A 22,609-nucleotide genomic window follows, 5' to 3' on the forward strand; every position below is an offset into this window, starting at 1 on the left:
AGGTGCAGATAGGGATAAGACTAATTTACTTGTAAGTTTCCTTACAGTTCTAGGATTCTCTAAGGTAAGGCATATATGGATTATTGTATCTACTTTATAGATGAGAATAGTGAGTCCCAAAGAGGGTAAGTAATTTTACCCAGGTCTCCCTGAGTTCAAATCTAACCTCAGACACTTACTAGTTGTGTGACCCTGAGCAAGTCACTTAACCCTGTTTGCCTCAGTTTCCTTCTCTGTAAAATAAACAGAAGAAGGAAACGGCAGTTTCTTTGCCAAGAAAGGGGGTCGCAAAGAGTTGGCCACAACTGAAAATGACTCAATAAAAATAAATGTTTATTTACTGACTAACCATCTTTATTATCTCCCAATTTTCAACCTTGTATTTTCATCCTTGTATTCTTCCCTCCCCTTAAGTCCCCACATTAAATCTTAAGACTTGAGATTCAGAGTTATAAGGGACTTCAGAGGCTATGTAGTCTGATCTTTTCATTTTACAGCAAATACCAGATCTTTTCAATTCTACCTCTACAATATATCTTATATCTATCTCCTCTCCATTTACACCTCAGTCACCAATAACTGGTGACAGTAACACTGAACTGGTCTTTCTGTTTCCCTGTTTCCAATCTATGCAGCTCTATACAGCTGGCAAATTGATATTCCTAACAGACAGATCTGATCATACCACTCCTGAGCTAAAGAAGCTCTAGTGGCTCTCTACTTCCCCTAAGATCAAATATAAACTCCTCCATTTGACTTTTAATATACATCATAATCAACCTCTAACCTATCTTTCCAGTCTTATGGCATTTTATTCATCTTCCTGTACCTTATGTTGTAGTCAAAATAGTCTTATTTGTTGTTTAACATATAGTACGTTCCATATTTGTATCCATGCCTTTGAATAGACTATTCCTCCTACTTAGAATGTACTCCTTCCTTGCCTCTGCCTCACAGAATCCTAAGTTTCTTTCAAAGATCAGCTTAAGAATCACCTCCTCTAAGAGAAGACTTACCTTGATCTTTCCAGTTGCTAGTGCCCTCCTCTTCCCTCCAAAAATTAGGTATTTTGGGTATACACACATACATGCATACATATACATGTATGCATATATACACACATATGCATATATACACATTTGGATGTATAGACATACATATATATATAGGATGTTCCTAAAGTCTGGGCACATAGGCAAAAATGCATATTTTAAAGAAATGAATGAAATTTTTATTTAGTTGGAATATTAACAACTAACATCTTCAATACGATTTCCATCATTTGTGATGGAAATGTTGATGTGCTTTGCAAGATTCATGTAAACTCGATACAATAACTCCACATAGCCATCAATTGCCTACATGTCCAGACTTTAGGAACACCCTATACATATGTGTATGTGTGTGTGTGTATATGTTTAATTTGGTTGCACATATCCTTGTTTTCCCCAATATAATGTAAGTTTCTTGAGATCAAGGACTGCTTCATGTTTATCTTTTTATCCCCAAAGCCTAACATAGTGCCTGGCTTATAAGGCATGCTTAATAAATACTTGTTGAATTTAACTGAATTGCCTGCGTGGATCAAAGTAAACAGGTAGAATTCATGGAAGGCCCTCAGTTATGTCTTAGCTACAAGCCTCAGGCAAACAAGAGACCTGTCTATTGTTGTTATTGAAGTGATGAGAGTCCCCAGTCATACTATTCCTCTTCCCCGACTTATTTACTAAATAATTGTTTATTTTATAGTTTCTATCATTTCTTGGAGGATAAACATTTACTTCCTTTTTAGAGTATACATCTCCCATCTCTTCAGAAAAAGTATCCTTGTTGTTGTTGGGTATTCATTTGTATGGTTTTTAATGCCAATTAAATTAAATTAAATGCAATTCTCTTCTTTTGCTTTCATTCTGCCTTTTTATGACCTTCTGACAAGGGTCACATTTCCCCTACAACTCTTGAGATCCTTTTCTCCCTTTTAATAGAAACATTGCTTCTATTTTTTGTTTAATTTTATGTTCTTTTGGGGGAACATTTCACTGTCCCTGATATCTTGGAGTATGGAGAGCTATTCCTTAAATCCCTTCACAATATCTTCTAGGAGAGTGCAGCTTACACTGGCAACATAGAATACAACCATTTGACTATTGTAGAAATGTAAACACCCTATACTCATTGCAAAACTTGGGAAAATAATCCTAAGTATCCATACAGATTGAGATTCTTGATCTCATTTCTTTACCTAGTAATGGGTGTCTATGCTTTACCTCCTAAGCTCATTTTAAGAATTGTAGATTCTTTTATCACATCTTAACCATTTTACAGCCACATTCTTCTTCCTTTCCTTTTAATACTCACTTTTTTTCCCACTGACTTGTCTTGCCAATTAATTTTACCTAATAGTTTCAATTACCTACTTGTTTTGCTTAGCTTTTCCTACTTAGTTTGCCTTGCCAACAACTCTTCCCTTTTTTCTTTTCCTTGAGTCTTTCTCTTCTTTAATTCTGTTCCTTCTCCTGCTTCAACATTTCCAATGGAAACTGAAAGAAGATTCTGGACTAATGATTGTTCTTTAAATTTTCCCCATTTTTACAATCTTCTCACTGAGTTTAATCTTTAACTTTATGATTCCAAATTCTTTCTTATTTCCTTCTACTTATTCAGCTCCAGTCCTTCTCTCTTCTGTTACTTCAATGAAACAAGCAAGGATCATTTATGGAGCACTTATTATCAACCAGGTAATGTGTTAGGCACTCTGGATACGAAGGCAAAACTGAAAAAGCTCCTTTCTTCAAGTATCTCATATTCTATTGGGGAGACATCATGTCCATGCATAAACATACACAAAATATATAGAAAATGCAAGGCAATTTTGGTGGGGAGATTACTAGCAGCTAGAAATGGGAGTTAGGAAAGGCTCCATGTAGAAAATGGAACTTGTGATTTAAAGGCGTTTTAAAGAAAACAAAAAGTTTCGAATTGCAGGGGTGAAGAAGGCACAGGGGATGGCCAAACTAATAGGATCAAGATGGGAGATGGAGTGTCACATACAAAGAACAACCAGAAAGTTGGTTTGATGTTTTCTCACACTCTCCCAAGTGCTAGGTGACTCAGTAAATAGAGTGCTAGGTCTGTAATCTGGAATAGTTGAGGTCAAATCTGGCCTCCAATGATTATTTGCTATGTGATTCTGGGTAAATCATTCAACCTCTATCTGTCTCAGTTTCCTCAACTGTAAAATGACATCATAATAGCACCTACCTCCCAAGTTATTATAAGGATTAATTGAGAAAATGTTTATACAACACTTACTACAGTGCTTGACACATAGAACTTTTTTTTCCTGCCTTCCTATTTTCCTCCTCTCGTAGATGATGGAAATAGTTTTTCAGTGTACAAAACCTTGCTGAAGTATTTTAGCTACAAAAGGCTCTTTCACTCTACTAATACTATTCTATAGTGTGATGGGAAATCTATGGAGGATAAGTGATCAAATCATCACTGTCAAATGCTACATTGAAAAATAATTCCTATAAACCCAAAGACTCTGGAATAAGAATTCACTATTTGACAAAGTACTGGGAAAACTGGAAAATCGTATGGCAGAAATTAGGCATAACCCAACATCTCACACCATATACCAAGATAAGGTTAAAATGGGTCCATGATTTAGACATAAAGGGTGATACCATAAGCAAATTATGAGAGAAAGGAAAAGTTTACCTGTCAGATCTATGAAAAAGAAGAATTTATGACCAAAATAAGAGACAGATTTATGAAACACAAACATAATTTTGATTACATTGAATTATAATGTTTTTGTACAAGCAAAGCCAATACAACCAAGATTAGAAGAAAAACAGAAAGCTGAGAAACAATTTTTATAGCTACCATTTCTGATAAAAAAATTTCTCATGCATATATACACACACATATATTTTATATATATACGTATATACATATGTATATACACACAGAGAGAGAACTGAGTCAATTTTATAAGAATATAAGTCATTCCCCAATTGATAAATGATCAAAGGATATAAACAGGCAGTTTTCAGATGAAGAAATCAAAGCTATCTATAGTCCAAAAAATGTTCTAAATCACTATTAGAGAAATGCAAATTAAAATAACTCTGAGATACCACTTACACCTGTCAGATTGGCTAATATGACAGAAAAGGAAAATGATAAATGTTAGAAAAGATATGGAAAAAATTGGGATACTAATGCATTGTTGGTAGAGTTGTGAACTGATCTAACCATTCTCAAGAGTGATTTGAAACTATGCCCAGAGCATTATCAAACTGTACATACACTTTGATGCAGGAATACCACTAATATCTCTGTATCCCAAAGAGATCATAAAAAAGGGAAAAGGACCCAAATGTACCAAAGTAATTATAGCAGCTCATTTTCTGGTGGCAAAGAACTGGAAATTGAATGAATGCCCATCAGTTGGGGAATGGCAAACAAGTTGTGGTAAATGAATGAAATGGAATACTATTGTGCTATAAGAAATGATGAGCAGGCAAATTTCAGGGAAAAAAAAACCTGGAAAGACTTACATAAACTGATGCTGAGTGAAGTAAGCAGTACCTAGAAAACATTGTGTACAGTTAACAGCAACATTGTGCTATGATCAACTATGATAGGCTTTGCTGTTCTCAGAAATACAGTGATCCAAGACAATTCCAAAATGCTCATGATGGAAAATGCTATCCACATCCAAGGAAAGAATTATCTGAAATGCAGATCAAAGTGTAATATTTTCACTTTATTTTTTTTGTTCTGATTTTTCTTTCACAACATGACTAATGTGAAAATATGTTTAGCATGATTATACGTATATAATCTATATCAGATTACTTGCAATGTTATGGAGGAGGAAGGAGGGAGGAAAATTTCTAACTCAAAATCTTATAAAAAATGAATGTTGAAAACTATCCTTACATTTAATTTGAAAAAAAAATGAAATACTATTTATGTAAAAAAGATGCTTTCAAAATTTTGTTACCTTCAGCATGGATTTCTTTAGGGTATATTTTGTCTAGTAGAATTTCTCTTCCTAACTTTGTTACAGCCATTTCTTCATCTTCATTAGAATATCTAGATTTAAGGTATGAAATTTCAAATGTAGAAGAACCACTGTCATTACTGATTAAAATTATTTGCTAAGGAAATGCTAGCAAATCTATTACCTTTTCATATATTTATTGTCCCTGTCCTTTCAGTTTTACTCATTAATTTCCCTGAAATGGAATTGCTTAGTTGAGGCTTAAACCAAGGTTTTGGAGACTCAATTCCCCCTCCACTAGTGTTTGCTTTTTTGTCAAGTTATGTTGCTCATGATCTCCCACAGTCTTCTGGTATTGTCCATTGTTATTTTGTCTCTCTGCTTATTCAGAAGGTCACATAATTATTCACTGGGGACCTATCTGTCCTTTTTTGACCTTCTTATTGTGATGATTGCTATATGTCAGTTTAACTTCTATAAGCAGTGACAAAAAACCCAATATATTTTCCTTTATCAATTTCCCATCATCAGTATCAATGACTTTTTTTTTCCAAACAGGTGAGATGAATATTTTAAAATTTATTTTTCTTCAATTTATTAAATATTTCCCAATTATACTAAAACATTTTAACAACCATTTTTTGAAATTTTTAGATCCAAATTCTTTCCCTTCCTCCTGACCCTTCCTCACCCCTTCAGGAGGCAAGTGATATATCAGCCATACATGTGTGGTCATGCAAAACATTTCCATATCAGCAAAGATGCAAAAGAGAACATGCAAAATGAACAAGAAAAATCAAGTGAAAAAAGGATGCTTCAATCTGCACTCTGTGTCCATCAGTTCTCTCCCTCTGGAGGTGGATAGAATTTTCCATCAAGAATCCTTTGTAAATGTATTGGATCATTGTCTTGATCAGAGTAGCTAAATCCTTCACAGTTGATCAGTTACAACATTATTGCTACTGTAATAAATGTTCTCCACGTTCTGCTAACTTTGCTTTGCATCAGTTCACATAAGACTTTTCAGGTTTTTCTGAAATCCTCCTGCTCATCATTTCTTATAACACAATAGTATTCTATCATAATAATATATCATGACTTGTTCAGCCATTTCCCAATTGATAGACATCCCCTAAACTTCCAATTCTTTGTCACCACAAAAAGATTTACTATAAATACTTTTCCCTTTTCTTTTATCTCTTTGGGATCCAGGCCTAATAGTGAGACAAAAGTGGGTCAATATGCGGGGTGTACACAGTTTGATAGCCCTTTGAGCACATTTCCAAAGTGTTCTCTAGCATGGTTGTTCATAACCCCATCAATAATACATCAGTAAAACAATTTCCCTAAGGAATATTGTTGCAGAAATTTGAAATAAAATACGAGCAAGAGATTGCAACAACATATCACAAAGATCATACAGAATGACCAGGTGGAATTTGTACCAGAAATGCTGGGCTGGTTCAATATTAGGAAAACAATCATAATAGCCAATCGTATCAAAACAAAAACAACATAAACCATATTTCAATAGATGCAGAAAAAGCTATTGACAAAATACAGCATTCATTCCTATTCAAAACACTAGAAAGCATAGGAATAAATGGAGCTTTCCTTAAAATGATTAGTAGTATCTATTTTAAACCACCAGTAAGCATTTTCTGTAATGGGGATAGGCTAGAAACCTTCCCAGTAGAATCAGGGGTGAAGCAAGAATGCCCATTATCACCACTATTATTCAATATTGTTCTAGAAATACTAGTTATAATAAGAAAAGAAAAAGAAATTTGTGCAATTAGAATAGGTAGTGAGGAAATAAAACTATGCCTCTTTACAGATAATATGATGATATACTTAGAGGATGCTAGAAAATCAACTAAAATATTTAAAATAATTAACAATTTCAACAAAGTTTCAGGATATAAAATAAACCCACACAAATCATGAGCATGTCTATATACTACCAACAAAACCCAGCAGGAAGAGATAGAAAGAGGAATTCCATTTAGACTAACTGTGGACAACATAAAATACTTGGGAGTCTACCTGCCAACACAAAGAATATAATTTTCCGGATCAGTTGTTTTTCCAGTGAAATAGTTCATATTTTCTTCCATCTTTTCAATCTTTTGACTTTTATTGTTTCTTAATGTCTCATGGTGTCCTTAGATTCCAGTTCCCCAATTCTAAATTTTGAGGAATTATTTTCTTCAGTGAGCTTTTTTACCTCTTTTTTTTTCCTATTTTGCCAGTTCTACTCTTTAAGAAGTGATGTTTATCACTGAAGCTTTGTACCTCTTTTATCATTTGGCCAATTCTGTTTTGTAATGTTTTCTTTCCTTCAGTATTTTTTTCTGTGTGCCTCTTTTACCAAGCTGTTAATTTTCTTTTTGGTATTTTCTTCCTTTGCCCTCATTTTTTTACCCAATTTTTCCTCTGTCACTCTTATTTGCTTTTGAAAATCATTTTTTTCGCTCTTCCAGAAATTCTTGTTGGGCTTGGCTCCAATTCACCTTTTTTTTTTTTTTGAGGCTTTGTTCGTAGCTGTTTTGGTATCATTGTCTTCTTCTGCATTTATATCTTGGTCTTCCCTCTCACCATAGTACTTTTTATGGCCAGGTTACTTTTTGTTCTCTCATTTTTCCAGCCTTTTTCTTGACTTTGAACTTTATAAAGCTGGGCTCTGTTTCCAGCATGAGGGAGGTGAACCATCCATAGCTTCAGTCTTTCTGCGTTGCTGTTTTTAGAGCTTGTTCTAGGCATTGAGAAGTTTGTGGTGCTTCCAAGTTAATGTGACACAGGGAGAGGTGTGGTCACTGTTGTTTTTGTCTACACTATGGTCTTTACCCTGGAAGGACCTCTTCTCCCTTGCCCCTGATTCCTTATGACCAAAAATTATATTGCTGCTCAACTACCTTGCCCCATCATGGCCAAAAGTGTTCCTCTCTGCTCTTTAACTGTGACCTAGAAGTGGGTATAGGCAACAAAGTTGCCAAAGAATGTCTGATCCTGCATCAAGTGCTAGCACAGGGGCCCTCTGTAATTATTTTCTGCCTGATCCTCTTACTCTCTTTGTCTTGAGAACTCCCAAAGCTGCTACTGCTTTTGTCACCAACACCAAGACCCATCACTAATGTTGCACTCATATGGACTCTGGGCCAGCCTCTCCCCCTCCCCCCATCACATCTTTACCTCTGACCTCTTAAGTTGTCTTGTATTGGAAGAATGTCTCATGCTGACCTTTTTGTCTCTTCCATTCTAGGATTTAATTTGTAGTGCCATTTTGAAGTTGTAGTTTGGAGGAAAATGTTGGAATAGCTCAAGTGAGTTCTACTCTGCCATCTTGGCTCTGCCCCTAGAAGTCCTCGGACTGGAGTTTTTTTAATTATATGTTGTATCTTTCCAACTCTATCATTTGAACTGGAGTTCAAAATTGATTTTGACCTTTAGTCTAACTATTCAAGTTTCTGACTAGATACAGATAGCTGATGTGGAAATTACCCCTATATCCATTACCAGTGATTTCATTACTGACCGGATATGATTTACTTCATTTTTTTTTTTCAAAATTGTTCAGTGCCCACTATGTCTAATGACTTCTGATACTTTTTTTGAATAAAGTGTTCATGGTATACAAGTAGAAGATGTCTGAGTAGTCTTGCAGCTTTTAAATTCATTCATATCTTAATACTGAACCTATTTTATAATATTTCCCTATTTCCTCATGTCCTCCTATGCCTTTGAAATCCCTAAATATCAATGCATGTGTAGACCTCATTTAGGAGATATGGATCCTTGTAGAATTTCTCTAGCATCAGCCTCTGACACAAATATTATCATATTATTACAATCACCTTCATGTTGATCCTTTTTGTTATGTTCGTCATAAGCTTTGTATGGTCAGATAATTCAGCAAGTATCTCTAACCATGAAATCATATTTCTTTTAGCCTTTGGGCACATTATGAAATGGATTCACCAAATCTCTTATTAACTTCTTTGAGGATAGACATAGATATTTAGACACATACACATATATACACATATAAACACATCTGTGTGTGTATATGGATTCAACTTCATTATGATTTCTACTTTCACTTATAGCTATCACGGTGACACCATTAATGTCATCTTGAAGCTCTGTTATCCTATCTTTGATCATTGGTACATAGAAAACCCTGAAGGACTAGACCTATTTAAACAACCAGGCTTTTCCCTAATGGTGCTGGTGAATGGATCAGGCAGTGTATTGTCAACTGTGGTACAAAGTCCAACCTTATCTTGGAGTGAACTTAGAATCATTAAACAATTTTTAATACAATAACTTATAATCATATAGTTTTAGATATAAGAGGAATTCAGAGATTATCTAATATAATCTGTTCATTTTCACAATGAGGAAGCTGAGGGTTGAATAAAGGGTTGAAGTGATTAGCCCAAGGTCACACCACTAATAAATGGTAGGAGAAGGATTGACCATGTGTGTTCTGACTAAAAATCCAATGTTCTTGCCACTATGTGATATAATCCCATTAATATTTCCCAATGAGTAGCTAGGTGGCCCAGTGAGTAGAGCACCAGCCCTGGAGTCAGGAAGACCTGAGTTCAAATCTGGCATCAGATACTTGACACACTTACTAGCTGTGTGACCTTGGGCAAGTCACTTAACCCCAAATGCCCTGCCTTCTCCCCTCCAAAAGAATATTTCCCAATAAATCATGCTTAAGAATAAATGAAATTATGAAAGTGAGGTCTTAAAATGGATCTAGATTATAGAAGTAGTAGGAAATAGTAGAAAGAATTGTAGGCTCAGAATCAAATGCTCTGAGTATAATTATTGATTCTGATATGTACAAGCAATATAACCAAGTGTCACAGTGGATAGAGCACCAGGCCTAGTGTCAAGAAGACTTATTCTGAGTTCAAATCTGGTCTCAGACACTCACTAGCTGTGTGACTCTGGGCAAGTAACTCAACCTCATTTACCTAAGTTTCTTTACCTATAAAACAATCTGGAGAAGAAAATGGCAAACCACTTCAGTATCTTTGCCAAGAAAACCCCAAATGGAGTCATGACAAGTTGGATACAACTGAAATGACTCAACAACAAAACCACATGACCCTGGAAAAAATTACACCACCACCACCACCATCCCCCGGCAGCATTCTGTTTATCCATCTGCAAAATGGGAAAATTTTAATTTAACTGTTTTGGCTGATATTCCTGTGGGTTTAGTGGGTTTTCACCACTGGGGAATATAATACAGGTTTTAAATTTTTGGTTATGATATTCATTTAGTCTCACAATTCTTTGATTATTTCTCCTAGGTCTATTTTTCAGGTCAGTTGTTTTTGATAGGATATGCCTTGTATTTTCCTTTTTGAAAAAAAAAAGCAACTTCATTTTGTTTTAATATTTCTTCTTGTTTCATGGAGTTATTGCCTTCTATTTGACCCATTCTAATTTTCAAGGCATTCATTTCCTGAGTAAGTTTTACTAACTTCTATTCCAAGCTATTAATTCTCTTTCTCATTCTTTCTTCCATAGCACTTATTTAATCTAGCATTACATTTTTTATCTCTACCTTCATTCATCCTGGTTACTTTTGTAGTGACTAGGCCACTTCTTTTCTCTGAGGCTCAGCTTAGACTTGCTGTGCATTTACTCTCTTCTGTGTTTACCTCTTGGGGTTCTTTCAGTCTGTATTGTTTCTTCATTCTTTTCGTATTTTATCCTATTTACTCATACAGCTGACCTCAGTTTCTAGATTAAGACTTAACGTTGTTATTATCAATGCTCCTTCAAGTCCCCAGGTGCTGCCCTGGTCCTTTCTTCCCTGATTTAAACAGATTGGCTAGGGCCTCTACTGAATGTTGTCTAGTCTTGTGTCTTCTATTAACTTGGTTATACATTTCCCTGACCCTTCATTGGAAGCTGCTCAGGGCCCAACATCTTTTTTTTTTTCATTTATGACACTCAGTTCCACAAGTTTTTGAGTTCTGAATTTTCTCTCCCTTCCTCCCTCCTTCATTCTCTTCCCCCCTTCCCCCCAAGATGACATGTAATCCAATATAGCTTCTACAAATATCTTTGCATTAAACTTATTTACATAATAGTCAAGTTGTAAAGAAGAATTATGACCAATGGAATGAATCATGAAAGAGAAAAAACAAAACCAAAAAAAGAGAGCAAATAGTTTGCCTCAGTTTGTATTCAGATTGCATAATTCTTTCTCTGGAGGTGCATAGCTTTTTCCATCATGAGTCTTTTGGAGCTATCTTTGAACCTTGCATTGATGAGAAGAGCCAAGTCTATCAAAGTTAGTCCTTACAGATACAATGTGTCTGTGATCGTGTATAATATTCTCCTGGTTTTGCTCCCCTCACTCAGCATCAATTCATATAAGGCTTTTGAGGTTATTATGTAGCCCATCTGGTCCTCATTTCTTATAGCACAATAGTATTCTGTCACATTCATATACCACAACTTGTTTAGCCATTCCCCAATTGATGGGCATCCTCTTGATTTCTAATTTTTTGCCACCACAAAAAGAGCTGCTGTAAATATTTTTGTACATACGGGTCCATTTCCCACTTGTGTGATCTCTTTGAGATACAGCCCTAGAAGTGGTATTGCTGGTTCAAAGAGTATGCACATTTTTATAGCTCTTTCAGCATAGTTCCAAATTGCTCTCCAGAAAGGTTGGATCAGTTCACAAGTCCACCAACAATGTAACAATGCCCCAATTTTCACATATCCTCTCCAGCATTTATCATTTTCCTGTTTTGTCATGTTAGCCAATCTGACAGGAGAGATGTGGTACCTAAGAGTTGTTTTGATTTGCATTTATCTAATCAATAATGATTTAGAGCATTTTTTCATATGACCTATAGATATCTTTAATTTCTCCCTCTGAAAACTGCCTGTTCATATGCTTTGATCATTTATCAGTTGGGGAGTGACTTACATTCCTATAAATTTGACTCAGCTCCCTGTATATTTTAGAGATGAGGCCTTTATCAGAGATACTGGTTGTAAAAATTCTTTCTCAATTTTCTGCTTCCCTCCTAATCTTAGTTGCATTGGCTTTGTTTGTACAAAAACTTCTCAATTTGACATAATCAACATTATCCATTTTGCATTTTGTAACACTTTCTATCTCTTGTTTGGTCATATATTCTTCCCTTCTCCATAAATCTGACAGGTAAACTATTCCTTGCTTTCCCAAATTGCTTATAGTATCAGCCTTTATACCTAGATCATGGACCTATTTTGACTTTTTTTTTTGGTATATGGTGTAAGATAGTGGTCTATTCCCAGTTTCTCTCATACTATTTTCCAGTTTTCCCAGCAGTTTTTGTGAAATAGTGAATTCTTCCCAACATCTTCTATGGATCCAAATTATATATTTTTGAGTTATTTTTATAGAAATATTCCGGGTTGCTTAGACCTCTAGCCTCTAGAGATGCCAGTCAAGCCATATAGTTGTATAGTACAAGTTTGAGGACTGCTTGCCAAGTTAATTTGCCAGGACAGGTAGTCTAGTCTAGCCTGTGAAAAATAAAATGAAATTGGAATTACTAAAGAGGCAACCCTTTTATTCTTGGACATATACCTCCAAGTAACTCAGAGTAGTATTTGAGGGCAAAATCCATTTTTGTTTACTTTGGTTTTTTCTTCTTTGTGAATCAATCTGTGTCTATTCCTTTAACTATAGGGTTAGGCAAACAATATTTTGCTCTCTAAGAGATAGTAGCACCCAGCTATTCCTACTTCTTGATTTAAAAGACTGAATTCTTGAACTCTCCAGAAAATCAGCATTGTCTAGGAAATCTCCCCTCCTTTATTTGAAGGTTGGCTCATGTGTCTCCTGGAGCCATGTGAGTTAGAAGCCCTGCCACTGTCTCTTACTACCCCCTGTTGAGCCTTGGGAACAGAAGCTTACGCTTCTGCCCTGGCTTCTCCAAGGCTTCTATTAGTGGCTCCAGGAAGAGTAGGCTATGTAGATGCATTGACTTTTCAACACAGTGACACAGGTCTACTCACATTATGGTTATCTCTATTTTTACAAATAAGGAAACTGAAGTAAATAGGTTCAGTGGCAGCTAGTATCTGTTGCCAGATTTGAACTCAGGTCTGTTTGATTACAGGTTCAGTGCTTGATCCATTGTACCACTTATGTGCCATAATACATATATAGATATAGAAGTATAAATATGCATATAATTTAGATTTATCTTGTATTTAATTGGTATAGATGCTGTTATATTTTCCCCTTACACTGTAAGCTTATTGTGGGAAAGGATTGTTGTTTGTATCCCAAGTACCTAATATTATGCCTGATACGTATTAAGTACTTAATAACTGCTGTTGATCATAATAGATAATAACAATGCTCTTGCAATTGCATTGAATTGTACCTCTGGACTGGGGGGCTTTAACTACCCATCCTCAGTGAGCTGGGAGCAGGTTAACCAGTTCTCAGGCCCAAGAGAAATACTCAGACCTCTCAAACAAAAATTAAGAGGAATATCCATACCTTCTATAGATGGAGAGTTTCAATGCAAATTCCAAAGAAATGCTCACATTATTATAAATTCATCAAGATTCCCTTGGCCATTTGTTCTCCAAGTTTGAAGCCCCTCATATCTGTTCTCTCTGCATATGGGAAGATGAGAGGACATTGAGTTTGAAAGGAATGAGGCTTCCTTTCAGAAGGCACGGTAGCACAATTTGAAACAATGTGACACCCATGGAAGGTTATGTACTTAATAATAAATGGCACTGGTGAAGTTAGTGTCTTAGAGTTACTGAGTTCTTCATCTATCTGATTCCATTTGATCCTTTCAAAAACCCATAAAGCACAAGGTCTGATCATGCCATTCCCTTGTTCTAGAAGTTTCAGTAGCTCCTTATTTGCCTCTAGGATAAAATCTAAAACCTTTTGTCCATTGTAATCCCCATCACAGTCTGACTCCAGTCTAAAATTCCTAATTAACCTCATTCTGCTACACAGACACCCTTCTATCTCCAGTTGTTCTGATCTGTATCTGGCCACTGGACCCAGATTGCTCTGGAGGTGAAAGTAAAAATGTAACTCACTTGCACGTCTTTGCACAACCTTCCTGATGCCGTGGTCCTCTTTGAGAATGAGGGACAAACAACAACCCCTGTGAGTAGAAAAGGAGCTGCCCAATGCAGACCAAACTTTTTTCTCTTCCTTCCTCCCTTCCTTGCTCCCTTCCTTCCTCCCTCTCTCCCTCCCTCCCTTCCTTCCTTCCTTTTCCCCCGTCCACATAGGGTATCACACCATTACCTGCCAGCACTCTGCCCAAAGGGAAGGTAAATTATTAATCTCTGAAACTTTTTTTTCCCCTTTTCTCTTAAAGACCAGGCTTAACCGCAAATCACTCTGGCTGTCCAAATTGCTCTGGCTCTCATTGATTGGCGAATAATAGGTCACAGGCCCAGCCCTGCTTGGTCATTGTTTGGGCCCTGATTGGTTCAGAATGAATGTAAATAGTAATTATTTCTGTTTTGGCCAGAAACTCTGAGTTCTATTTTTTTGAGAGGCCGGTTGTATTTTTTTGAGAGGCCATTCTTTGCCTCGTTCCTCATTAAGCCTTAATCACTGAATAGGCTTTGCCTCAGTCAAACTGAGACCTGCTAAAAACGTTAGCTTGAAAAGGTCAAGATTCCCCACTGCATCCTGGGCTACTGCAGTCATCCTGAACTATACATGTCTGGCCACTGGACCCAGAAGGCTCCAGAGGTGAAAGTGAGGCTGGTGACTTTTCATAACCTTCCCTCACTTAAATCCAATTCACTTACATGTTATAGCATGACCTTCCTGATGTCATGGTCCTCTTTGAGAACAAGGACAAACAGCAGCAGCAGTAAGCAAGTATCTGCTCTTCCCTGAACACAACATGTAATCTGTTGTCTCCATGACTTTGCACTTTTGCTCCCCATGCCTAATCATTCTCCATTCTCACATCCAACTCTTACAGTAGAATCTTTCCTTTCTTTCAAGGCACAGTTTGAAAGCCACCTCCAGTAAGAGACTTTTCATAATTCCCCCAGTTGTGTCTCTCTGAAAGTTACTTTGCATTCATTAAGTATACATATATGTGCATGTGTAATTATACATATACATATACATGTATACGTATATATGTATGTGTATATATCTATATATACATGTATTAGTATTTCATCATCTGTGTGCAAGTTGCCCCCTCCCCAAACTTGCCAATAGAAAGTGTTCTCTTTGACAGCAGGGACACTTTTACTACTTTTTATTTGTATCCCCAGTGCCTAGTACAATACCTGACATCTAAAAGGTAGTTAATACAGATTTATTGAGTTGAATTGGATAGGCAATATAGCTATAATTATCTCCATTTTATAGACGAAACAGCATAGTGTAGTAGAATCATTAGTTGGAGAAAATAACACTGGGGTTGGGGGGAGGTGGTTGAGGTGGTAACTGACAACTATCTTTATTTGTTTGAAGGGTTGTCAAAATAAAAAGGTATTGGATTTATCCTGATTGGCCTCAAAGAGAAAAACTAGCTGAGAGGGAGGAAAATTTAGGTATAGTAAAAGGAAAATGTTACCCCAAATTTGAAGGATCCAAAAACAGAATGGGTTGCCTCATAAAATAGCAGGTTTCACCCTTATGTGAGGGTATTCATGGGAACAAGGGATAACTGTTGGAGATGATTTAGAAGGAATTCTTGTTCAGGCACAGGTCGGACTAAATAATCTCTATGATCCTTTTACCTTTTGAGATTCTTATTCTTGTTCAGCTGTGTCTGGTTCTCCATGACCACATTTGGGGTTTTCTTGGCAAAGATCCTGAAGTGGTTTGTCATTTCCTTTTCCAGCTCATTTTACAGATGAGGAAACTGAGACAAACAATTTTAAGTCATTTTCCCAGAGTCACGCAGCTAGTAAACGTGTGAGGCTGGATTTGAACTCATGAGGTTCAATCTTCTTGGCATCAGGGCCATTACTATATCCACTGTGACATCTAGCTGCCCTTTGAGATTCTATGATTCTTTTATCCTGATCGTTGGATTTGGTATTCTAGTATTTGGTTTTATGTCCTACTTTGCCAGTTATAATATATGTAATCTTGGAGAAGTAATTTCACTTCTCTGGGCCTCAATTTCCTCCCATGCAAAAAGAAGGGGATATATCAGAATTCCTCTAAGATCCTTTCTAGTTCTAGACCTATGATCCTTCTCATAGTATTATGCTTTTGTGACTAACACTAAATGTTAGAGACATCCTGAATGAATGCTAAGGCACAGAGTGATTAAGTCAGTTCCACAGGTCATACAGATGAATATCAGTTTCAGTGAATTAGGACTTAAATTCAGATCCTGAGACTCCAAATATACTATTTTTTAAAAAATCACTCCACTTCTCTGCCCCCTGAGAGGGCATAGCAATGGAGAAATAGATTCAATCTAGTTATGCAACTTGTTTGAGCAAAGGTACTAGCCAGTTAATAAATAAAGGGCAAGATATGATATCATCAGGCTCTGCAAATACTGGTTGTCACTACAAGAAAAATCCCCATCTTACTTTGTATGGCATGTGGAAAAGATTGGTGGTCACATTTCTTGCTCAGCCACACCCCTACAGAGATAGTTATCTCTGTCAGGAGTGTGGCTTTCAAACTAGAATGATGATAAATAGATATAGCATAATGACAATAATTAGTTACTGTCATCTTCTTTAGACTTTTATGGGGGGGAGGGGGAGGAGCAGCAAATTGGGCACTGCCCTGACTTTTTAAGAGCATTCCTTTTACATAATAGCACTTTCTGGTAATTACTTCCTTTCAAGTCACTGTACAATAATAGCATTTAATGATTGGAAATCTTTACACTTCAATGTACACATTTAAAACAATAACTTTGGGAAAACTTTAAACTCCTTTCTTTTTCAGTAATTCACAAATTCAATAGCTCAATATAGAATTCTCAGTGTTTTAATGAACTCATCTCCGCCAGCTATTTTCTCCTGTTCGTGCTCTAGAAATTTGCCCATTCCACTGTAAGACCATAAAACCCAAAGGAATCAATTCTGAATGTCTATGGAGTATTCTTGCTCTTTTTGACCCATCATGAAGCTTTTTCTTTTCTTTTCCATCTTTTCCCCCATTCAAATGAAGATGTCCTCTTAATTCCCCTCAGCTCTATATCTATGATCCTATGATTATCACTGCATCTTTGATCTTGGTAAGGTTACATCTGAAATTCATTCATTCATTCATTCACTGACCAGTCACTCAACAGTCATTTATTAAACACCTTATATGTGACAGGTTCTATGTTAGGGGTTGGGAATACAAACATTTAAATATAACAATTCCTTCCATTGAGAAGCTTACAACCTATTGAAAGGAAAACATAGAAATTAGTAAATTTTTTTCAATCTTATTATGTTTTGTATGGTAATATTAAATGAAAATACAAAGTAATGTATTTCTGGAGGTGGAGTCAAATGAGCAGGACACCAGCAACTTGAAGAATAAGGATGGATAGGCTTTGTGTGGGATGTGACTCTTGAGCTGCACTTTGAATACTCCAATAGAATGTATCCCCATTATAAAATGTCAAGTTCCTTCAGGCCATGACTGGGTTTCTTTTTGTTTGTTTTGTTTTGTTTTGGTCAATGTATATCTTAACTACTTAGGAGAGTGCCTGAGACATAATAACTGCTTAATAAATGTTTGTTAATTATTTCTAGTCATGGGGGGCAGCTTATACTATTACTTGGAGATGAAGAATGGAATTCCATACACACAGAAAAGCAAGTAGAATTGGCCACAAATTAGGTATCATGAAACAGAGCAATGTGTAATAATCCTAGGAAAGTCTGCTGGATCCAAATTGGGAACGGTTCCTCATGCCAAAAAGAGGAGTAGTATTTTATCTTTGAGGGGATATGGAGCCACTGAAGCTTCTTGAACAGAGGAATGGAATGGTCAAATCTAAGACAGAAGAGTCCAGTATATCTACAATGTTGTAAACTTGGGCGGTTTAAAGGATTGATATTGCTCTTAACAGAAATTGAGAAGTTAGAAAAAGGGAGCGAGTGTGGGAGAAGAAGATAGTCACTTGTATTCTGTACATATGGAAATTAAGGTGTCTATGGAACATCCACGTGGAAATGATTAATATGCAGTAGGTGGTAGACCTAAGACTAGGAGAGACACTTGAGCTACATAGTCCAAGCAAATTTGGGTGTTATTTGCATAGAAACAGTAGGTGAATCCATGGGAGGTGATGAGATCAGAATGAGAAAGATAAGGAATGAAGAGCTGACTTTATAAGGAGTAAAGAGTAGGACTTAAAAAAACAACAATCTAGTAAGCCCAATCTCACCCATTTTTCAGATGAGGAAACTGAGACCAAAAAAGAAGTGGTGATTTACTAATGATCATATAGGTAGTGAGCAGTAGGATTAGGATTTGGCTAGTAGTCCTCTGACTCCAGATCCAGTATTCTTTTTCTAGCAACTGATGCTCTTTGGTGTTTTTGGCTTTTTCCAGATACTCCTGTGCTAATATTACAACATTTTTATTTCCCTGTACATTGCTTCTAAGGTATATTGAGCATTTCAACTTGCCCAGAGCTAGGTAGACACAATGGACTTATGTTTTGTAAAGCAGTTTTGAAATATAAAGTCTATCAGAAAATCAAAAAAATATTAGAGCTAGAAGGAACCTTTGAGAATACCTAATTCAACTCACCCATTTCATAGTTGAGGACTTGGAGGCTCATGTTTAACTTACTAAAGGTCAGATCTAGTCAGTGGCAGAGCCAGGTGAAGGACCCAGGCCTCCTAACTCCCAGCCAAATGCTTGATTTAGTTCAGAGCTGTCCAAAATATGGCCTGTGGGCCTCGTGCAGCCTGCAGTGCAATGTTTTGCAGCCTGCCTGTGGGTTTTAATTTTCACAAGCAAAAAAATAAAATAATAATTTGCACGGAATGTGTATTAGGTTTTTTAATTCCATCACTAATAAATAATCTCATTGATGTTAATTTTCTTTGGTGTTTTCAGGCAGTATTATGGATGGAACATATTGCATGGAATTTTCAATTGATTGATGGGATGCATTCTGTCTATAACATAAAGACTAGTCAGTATGCACCTACCTTTATATTGTTGTGTTGTCATTTTGTTGTTTTGTGTTTGCTTTTGAGCCTTTGCCTGTTGTATTGATGACGCGCATTCCCCCACTTTCTATTAGTGTACTGTATTTTTTATTCTGGGTGGGGCCCTCAGATAATTATTTTATTTTAATGTGGCCCTAAGATAACCTAAGGCTGGACAGCCCTGATTTAGTTTAATGTAATGTCAGGGCTGATTTTTACCAAAGTGCGGTGCTGATCTTCTAATACAGTGGTACTCAAAGTATGGTATTAAGGACCCGTGGAGATCACTGAAACAATTTCATGGAGTCCACAAGGTAAAAACTATTTTTATAATGATACTAAGATGGTTTAATTTAATATACAGTAAAAATTGATAGGTATAACCCCACATAAACAAAAGCTCTTTGAGGGATCCAAGAACCACTGTTCTAGTAGTCCTTCAAGGAGAGAATGGGATTTGGAACAAAGTGAGGTCACACAGTGCAGTGAAAAAGAATGCTGGATTTTAATTAGAACATCTGGAGACCAGATTCTTTCTATGTCTGGAACCTGGGGCTAGTCAACACCTCTCTCTTGGCATCAGTTTCCTTGTATGTAAAATGAACTGAATTGGGCCAGAAGATCTAATGTTCTGTCCAGCTCTAAATCCTATGATTCTACTCCTTATAATTTTCACTGTAATCCCACCAACTCCCATAGGTTCAACTACCATTTCTCTGCAGACAACTCTCAAATATGTAATGTGTTTACATATATGCACAAATAAAAACAACACATATATACATACATCTATATATGCACATTTGTATACATACATGACCCCTTTTAGTGTTGTTACTCTTTCTAGGCCACACTTTTTTTCACCTTCCACCGGGTAGAGTCACCCAATCAATGTCTTTGCTCCACTGGGCATGCTTCATGAAAAAAACAAATGGGAGGAAGACCGTGTTCTGTATACCACATAGTCAATAGACTATATGTTACTCTAGCTACATGAATCTGAGTTTTAGCATAAGGGGCAAAAGGAAAACTTCAGATCCAATTTTATTTCTGTTTTAGGGAATTATCAATTATCTAAAAATCACGAAAAATTATTTGCCAGGATCACAGCTCAGAGTCTCCAAATTAAGAAAAATTTTAGGTTTTTTTTATTATGAACTTAATAAATAGCAATAAGCAGGAACATGTCCATATACAAGGAACAGAAAACAGAAGTTTATTGTGAACTATTCTATTTGGTTTTTAATGAATATTAAATCAAGCACAATTAGTAACAAAACTTTCCTCATTGCCTGTGTTATCCTTCTCAACTTCCTTCTCTTCTTTTGTTGTTGTTTTATCCTTTCTCTGTTCTTTCTTCATTTCAAGCAAGGTAAATCAACACATTGACCATATTTGAAAAAATATACTTCTTATTCTGCACCTCCAAACTATTCCATCTCTGGTAAACATACTTCGGAACTTCTCATGTCATCTACCATTGGTCATTGCATTAATCAGAGTTCTTAATTCTTTCACATATTTTCTATGTAATTTTGCAATAATTTTATAGATTGTTCTCCTAGGTCTGTCTACTTTACTCTATATTATTTCACGTAAGTCTTTCTAGGTATTTCTGAACCCGTTCTTTTCAATACTTATTAGAGTATAATAATACTTAATTACATTCAAATACCATAATTTATTTCACCATTCTCCAAAAGATAAGCACTCACTTTATTTCCAGTTTTTTGCTACCCCAAATCACTGATATAAATAGTTTTTTTATGCATCTATATCTTTTTTCCCCCAAAGGTCTTTGACCTCTTTGGGATATATGCTCTATCACAGTCTCACTGGGTTGAAGGGTATGTGCACAGTTTAATGACTTTGCATATAATTTCATATTGCTTTCCAGAATGGTTAGACAAACTCCTAGCACTACCTCTTAGTGTTCCTGTCCTCCCAGAGATCTTCTGTCTTAATTCTCAACCATTGCAATCTTGTGATAAGGTAAAAGACATATTATTCCATCCAACTATGAAAAATCTGAAAAGCATTATTTGTTACTAGTGTGAATTTAATCCATTATTTATTTTTTAATATTTTATTTTTTCCAATTGGCCATATCAGTAACAAAAACAACAAAAATAATGTGGCTATATTAATAGTTGCAGAAAAAGCTTTTGAGAAAATACAACACCCATTCCTATTAAAAATACGAGAAAGCATAGGAAGAAATAGAGCCTTTTCCAATTACATGTAAGTGTTTTTAACATTTTTTTTTATCTTTGAGTTCCAAATACCCTCCCTTTTTCCTTGTCCTTCCCATACCCCACCAAGAAGGCAAGCAATTTGATATATACTACACGTGTGCAGTCATACAAAACATATTTTCATGTTAGCCATGTTGTGAAAGAAAATAGACCAAAGACAAAGAAAAAACCAAGACAAAACAAAATAAAACAAGCATGTTTCAATCTGCATCCATACACTGTTAGATCTTTGCCTGGAGGTAAATAACCTTTTCAATTATAAGTCATTAGGAAATTGTCTTGAATCATTGTATTATTCAGATAGCTAAGTCATTCACAATTGATCATCATACAATATTACTGTTACTGTATACATTGTTTTCCTGGTTCTGCTCATTTCACTTCATATCAGTTCATGTAAGTCTTTTCAAGTTTTCCCGAAAGCATCTTGCTTGTCATTTCATATAGCACAAAAGTAGTCCTTCAATAGCCCATCCCATATAACAATATTCCATGAATACACGCAACTTGTTCAGCTATTCCTCAGTTGATGGGCGCCCCCTCAATTTTCAATTCTTTGTCACCACAAAATGAGCTGTTATAAATATTCCTATTTTTTAAAATCTTTTTGAGATACAGACCTAGTAGTGGTATTGCTGGGTCAGAGAGTATGCCCTTTGGACATAGTTCTAAATTGTTCTCCAAAATTAATGGATCAGTTCACAACATCATCAACAAGGCTTTACTATCCCAATTTTCCCACAACCCTCCAACATTGTCATTCTTTTATGTCATACTAGCCAGTCTGATAGGTGTAAGGTGGTACCTCAGAGTTGTTTTAATTTGTATTTCTCTAATCAATAGTGCTTTAGAGCATTTTTTTATTTGACTATAGATAACTTCAATTTCTTCTTCTGAAAACTGCCTGCTCATATTCTTTAACCATTGATTACCTGAAGAATGACTTTTTTGTAATTTTATTTTATAAATTTGACTCAGTTCTGTATACATTGGAGAAATGAGGCTTTTATCAGAGGAAATTACTATAAAGTTTTGTTTCACAGTTATGAGTACTATATCTTTCCCTCCATCCTATTTCTCCCCTGTTTATCCTTCTCTCTCTCCTTTCACCCTGTCCTTCCTCAAAAGTGTTTTGCTTCTGACCACCACCTCCCCC

Source organism: Trichosurus vulpecula, chromosome 3, assembly GCF_011100635.1.
Source record: "Trichosurus vulpecula isolate mTriVul1 chromosome 3, mTriVul1.pri, whole genome shotgun sequence".
Taxonomy (NCBI): Eukaryota; Metazoa; Chordata; class Mammalia; order Diprotodontia; family Phalangeridae; genus Trichosurus; species Trichosurus vulpecula.